Below are 6267 nucleotides of genomic sequence, written 5' to 3' on the forward strand. Positions count from 1 at the left end.
CCACCCACTCATCCACCCACTCATCCATTCACTCATCCATCCATCCTGAGCTGCTTGGTCTGGTCTGTTCTAGTGTCTAGCACTGGGCAGCCTGAGTGAAGACACCCAGTCCAAACCCATTTTCCATGCATTCCATCCATCCATCCATTCACCCACCTATCCATTCCCCTTCCTTCCTCCCTTTCTGTCTTCATCCCTCCCTCCCTCCTTTCTTCCTTCCTTTTTCCTTCCTTCCTTCCCTTCTCTCTTTTTTCTCTTCTTTCTTTTCCTTCCTTCTTTTCTCTCTCTCTCTTTCTCTTCTTTCCCTTCCTTCTTTTTTCCTTCCTTCCTTCCATTCTTCCCTCCTTCCCTGCTCTGAAAAACCACCACTCTTTCTGTCTGGTTGTTATTGGTCCATCCTCTGACTCATCCAGCCAGCCATTTATCCGTCTTACAATCTCTCTCATCTACCTATTGGTCTTCTCAAAACACATCTCTCTGCCTGTCAATTGGTCTGTCTATCCATCCACCCACCTACTCTCTTACCAGCTTCCCACTCATCCATCCATCTCTGCACCCCACTTCCCACTGATCTGCCAAACCACTTATCAGCCTGTCTGTTGGTTCATCTACTCATTCGTGGGACATTTATAGAGGCCTATCCTGTATGCTCAGCATTGTAATAACAGCTGCCAATGATAGTAAAAATGACCAATCACAGGACATTTGTTTTATGTCAGGCACTTTACTACGTTCTCACATCAGCCTATCCTCATTTGACAAATGAGGAGAAAATGCTAAACAACTTTTAATAGACAGTTGTCAGACTGCTTGATTCTAACAGTGACTTTATAAAGTAGATACAATCGCCATTTTGCAAGTAGAGGCTGCCTGAAGTCACAGCACTCCTGAATGGCGGGCAGGATGTGGGCCCAGGTATTCCGACTCAAGTTCGGCGCTGTCTCCCTCTGACCGCCACTGCCTGAGCTCTGGCATGGGCACCAGTAGACCTGATTTCCAGCCCTGGCTCCCGCCATCCTAGGATGTGACTGAGCATATCAAGTCAGGCTTGGGGCCCCCATTTTCTTGTCTGGGGGTTGGAGGAGTAGCTTTTGAAAGGCCAGGATCCCTACGGCTCTTCCTTCGCTTCTTCCTCTGCCTCCCCATGAAGAGCCATGAGCGCCCAGGAGAGGAGCTGGGCTAGGGGAGCTTTGAGTCTCTGACCTTGGACGTGGCCTGGCCACATGTGGACCCCCTCTGACTCCTTCCCTCACTCAACATATCTTCACTGAATGTGCACCACAGTCCCGAGCCCTGGGGACACCATTTCTTACCATGGCTTCAGGGCTAAGTAACACCCAGCCAAGGAGAAGAGGACAAGCCCCCCCCACCAGGAGAAGAAAGTCATGTTTGCCCACCAGCTTGTCTGGGACCTCAGCATTTCCCTTGGTTTTCTCATCTGTGCAATGGGCTAATAAAGCCTACCTCAGAGGATCAAATGAAGAAACGTACATGTGGACCTGCTCAGCATAGCTTCTCCTCGCCCTTCCTTAGGAAATAATGGGCTGGCTAGAGCCGAGGTTCCCCAGGGGAACTGGAGGATGGACTTCTGGAGCAGGGGACCCATGGAATTGCATGCAGTGTTTGCTGTGTGTATGTGTGCGTGCGTGTGTGTGAAATCTTCCACCAGGAAAGTCCGTATCCTTCATCACATCCTCCGGGGGTCCATGCCCCGTTTTTCATGATTATAAAAATGATTGAGTGCTGACTCAGTACAGTGCTAGGTTCTTAGTACTCCTTGCCTCATTTAATCCTCAGCAGACAGCAGACAAAATGAATAGTGATGGAGCCCCAGGATCCCAAAGCCTCATTGTCCGGAGTTACATCCTGGCTCCATCACTTCCCAGCTGTGTGCCCTTCGGCAGGTTAGCTAACCACTCTGTGCATCGGTTTCCTCGGCACTAAATAAGGTTGACAATAGTCTCTGCTTCCGAGGGCTGCTTAGAGGATGACACACGAGTGCAGAGCTTAGAGCCATGCCTGTCACCGAGCGGTGCTCTGTAAACAGGATCTGTTAAAGTAGATGAGGAAAAGCAGGCTTGGGGAGGTGAAGACACTCATACAGGGTTAACCATTGAGGGGAGGCTGGGACTCGGATGCAAGCGGTCTGACATTGGAACCCCTGACTCAACAGACCTGCCCTATGTATGTTCTCTAAAGGACCCTGACGTCAGCCCATCCTTGCCCCAGTTCTGGCATGCAAGCCTCAAGGCTTTATTCCTGTCCGAGCCAGGCAAAGTAGCGGGGCTGGCCTGGGTGGTCTCCGAGATTCCCTACCATTTCTGGCACTGGAGGCTTCTCTGGGGGAGTCCCAGTCTGAGGGCCACGGACCCAGCAGGTGACATGCCTCCAGAGAAGCTGCAGAGAGCAGGAACACGTGAGAGGCCCGGAACATGTATGCAGCCCCTGCCCCCCAACCCCCAGCCACCCACGAGGTGCAGCTCCCAAGTCTCCTCCGCACAGCCTCCAGGGGGAGGCACCCCCCGTGGGTGCTGCCCGATCCCAGTGCCACGTGACGCCAGCGGGTGGTGTGGGAGGGAGGAGGAGATGAGCTCCCCCGCTGACTGACAGCTCTCCCTCTGGAGAAGGCAGGGGGGCCCCCGAAGTGGCAGTCTTTGGCACCAGATGGCTTTTAACAGACTAGAACGCAGAGATGCACTTCACTGGGGCATTTGTCTTCATTCCCCAGGCCTCACTTTGCTCATCCACAAAATGGGGACAATGGCTCCTTCCGCGTGGGGCTGTGGTGAATGCGACAGTGGAAGAAGCCCCAGCCCCTAGCAGGTTCCTGATACTCCCTGCTCCTTCCCATCCCTGCTCCCCTCTGAAGGGTGAGAGGGACTCAGGCCTGAGACAGGAAGTGGCCTCCTTCAGCATCTTGTCAGAGGGACAGGAGTTTAGCTGTGGCCAAGGCTGGGGGCTTGGAGTGGACTGCGGTGGCCTGTGCAGGGGAAGAAATCCCGGTTTCTTGTCATCGGGACAGCTGCTCAGCTCCACAGCTCTGCACCTGCCTGAACTCGATGACAGGACTCTCAGCCCACTGCAAGCCTTGATCTGCTCCTTTCTCGGCTGGGTCTCTCAGACCTGCACCAGCTTTAACACCCTGTGAGCTGGGCGGTATCGCAAAGCCTCCAGAGCTCGGGGGATCCCCTGGGCAAAAACAGGGGCCGGGGAGGGCGGAGTCTGCTGGAGTCTGGGGAGGCTTCTCCATGTTTGTTGCGGGACGCAGACAGATACCTGTCCATATTTGTTGAACTGCATGTTCGCTCATTCAATCCCTCCTTTGACAAATACCTGTGAGTACCTACTATGTGCCAGGTTCTAGGCGCTGGGGGTACAGCCATGAGCAAGACCACTGCTTTATTCCGGTGGGGACAGTCAGACTCCAGATAGCAGATAATGATGACTGCTGTGAAGGAATAGAAAGCAGGGGAAGGAGAACTGGGCTGCTCGTGAGGTGGGAGGCTCAGAGGAAGCCTCTTCCAGGGGAGACCCGTGAGAGGACCCTGAAAGATGCAGCGGGGAGCCACGTGGACAATCAGGGCCAATACATGCTGGCAGGAGGGCATGGTGCACGCAAAGCCCAGGGCTGTAGCTGTGTGCTGTGCTTGAGGACTAGCACGAAGGCACTGGGGCGGGCATGCATGGAACCACGTGGGGTCAGAGACAAAAAGGTGGGCGTAGGGGATTGCAGAAAACCTGGCTCAGCATCCTGGGCTTCTGGCGCTGGGGAGGGGACCCGAAGGCCATCTTGCTTTTGGAGCTGGGGAGAGGGGGCATTCTTTGGGATCACTCTTCTGAGACCCCTGGCCCCAAAGGCAGTAACAACTCAAACTTAGCAGATGGACAAGAACACACTCAAAATTCTGTGTGCGGCTGGGCGTGGTGACTCACACCTGTAATCCCTGTACTTTGGGAGGCCAAGGCGGGTGGATCACTTGAGGTCAGGAGTTTGAGACCCTGGCCAACATGGCGAAACCCCATGTCTACTGAAAATACACAAAATTAGTCAGGTGTGGTGGCATGTACCTGTAATCCCAGTTACTTGGGAGGCTGAGGCAGAAGAATGGCTTGAATCCGGGAGGTAGAGGTTGCAGGAAGCCGAGATCGCACCATTGCACTCCAGCCTGGGTGACAGAGCAAGACTCTGTCTCAAAAAAAAAAAAAAAAAAAAGAAAAGAAAAGAAAAAGAAAAGAAATTCTGCATTCAAAGAGCCCTAAGCCAATAAGAGGTCCTCTGGCCCAGCCCCCTCTGTTCACACAGCCCATGTTGAAGATGAAGAAAGTGAGGCTCAGAGAGGAGAACCAGCCTCCTGAGGACACCCGGCCCCACGGCATGCCTGAATCCAGGGCACGCGCTTCCTGCTTTGGCGCACCGCAGCTCCTCTTCCAAACGATGTTTGTGAAAATTAGTCTCAGTAAAGACAGCTAAGGAGGATGGATTGGGGATGTTTTTAGCTGCCTGTAAGCCAGATAAAAGGTTCTGTTGTTGCAAAAATGCTCTTTTTGGGTATGCTATAAGCATCCGTTAATTTCAGAAATTATCCAGCCTCACTAAGTAGAAATGATGGGTGGCTTTTTGAATTTGGGATGAAGACGGATTTTTTTTTTAAATGTTGTTGATGGTGGTTTATTTATGACAGACTCTTTTCTTACCCTGAGTGTAATAGCTTAAATTTCAATGAGGCAGGGAATATTTCTTTTTTCATCTATGAAGGCTTGACAGAGTAGGTACCCTATTAACAGTTACTGAAAAGGAGTCTTTTTTCTGAATGGCTACTCAGAAAACTACAGTTGTGCAATCCTCTATATTCACATGTAGGTGGGTAGACAGATAGTAAGATGAATGAATGAATGAATGGATGGATGGGTGAATGAATGAATTGGAGCCCAGCAAGGCGTGACTTCAAGTTACAAGTAGCCAGGAACCACCAGTTTGAGGTCTCTGATTAAAGTAAGGAGAGAGAAGTAGTCTTTTAAGGGGAAGATCACAAGGTGAGGAAACAGCTGAAAAGTTGACAACAGAAATTCCTAATTTGGGTCCCTGTACTCTGAATAACGCCAGCACCTACTCCAGACCTAAGCTGCAGGCACAGCAAAGCTAGAGGGGCTTGTATTCATTTTTGCCAGGTTATGCTGTATAAGAAACAACCTCAATCTCGGTTTCTTGCTGCAATAAATCCTTATTTGTCCCCCACGCCGTGTGCCAATGGCAAGGGGATCTGCGGCCGCAGCTCTAGTCCAGGCTGTGATCAGAGTCACGCCTGCTCCACGTGTCTGTCAGCGTCTCTCAGCCCAGGGCCCAGGGCGGGAGGGCACGGGGGTGGAAGGAACTCACAACACCTCTCACAGCCTCCACCGGAATCTGTCACGCTGTCACATAGGCCCACATTTTCGGGGACGTTAAAGTCACATAGTCCAGTCCACATCCACGGGCAGAGCTGGGGATGAATATTTGCTAAACAAAGATGCAATCTCCTACCAGGATTTAGGGAACTGTGAGTCCAGTGGAGTGAAACTGTTCTCAGAAGGGCCTTGGGGTCCCTGGGGCCTTTCCAGCCACCTTGGGCCACAAGGAAAGACGGGAAGAAAGGAGTCCAAATGGACAGAACTCCAAGACCGCCACCTCCGCTTTGTCTGTTGGGTTGCCATGTATGTTTCCACCTAAAAGCTGCTTTAAAAATAAAAATAATAAAATAAAACCAGTGGCCTGATATTAACACCATTCTCTCGTGTTACAGAGCTGAAGATCAAGACCTCAAAAGGAGATAGGGACGGATAAGCCTATGATAGGCCTATCTGATCAGTGGCAGAGCTGGGACCTGTACCCAGCAGGAGCGCTCTTCATAGGGCACCCCTGGTCAATACGTATTCACATAGTCAGTCAACAACCATTTGCCACCCAACAACCTCTGTGCACAATTTTGGCAATCAGAACATTCTCCCCAACCATTCTGTATCTTGACAACCTAATTTGTGCTTGAGTCATTTGTGCATGCAACAAATATTTTCTGAGGGCCTCCTATATGTCAGGCCGTGCTATAGATGCTAGGGATAGTTATTTATTTATTTATATATTTATTTATTTATTTTTGAGACTGAGTCTCACTCCGTTGCCCAGGCTGGAGCACAGTGGTGCAATCTCGGCTCACTGCAACCTCCACTTCCCCGGTTCAAGCGATTCTCCTGCCTCAGCCTCCCAAGTAGCTGGGATCACAGGTGCACGCC

The sequence above is a fragment of the Sapajus apella genome, unplaced genomic scaffold (assembly GCF_009761245.1).
Source record: "Sapajus apella isolate SASKATOON/1434 unplaced genomic scaffold, GSC_monkey_1.0 scaffold197, whole genome shotgun sequence".
NCBI classification, from domain to species: domain Eukaryota; kingdom Metazoa; phylum Chordata; class Mammalia; order Primates; family Cebidae; genus Sapajus; species Sapajus apella.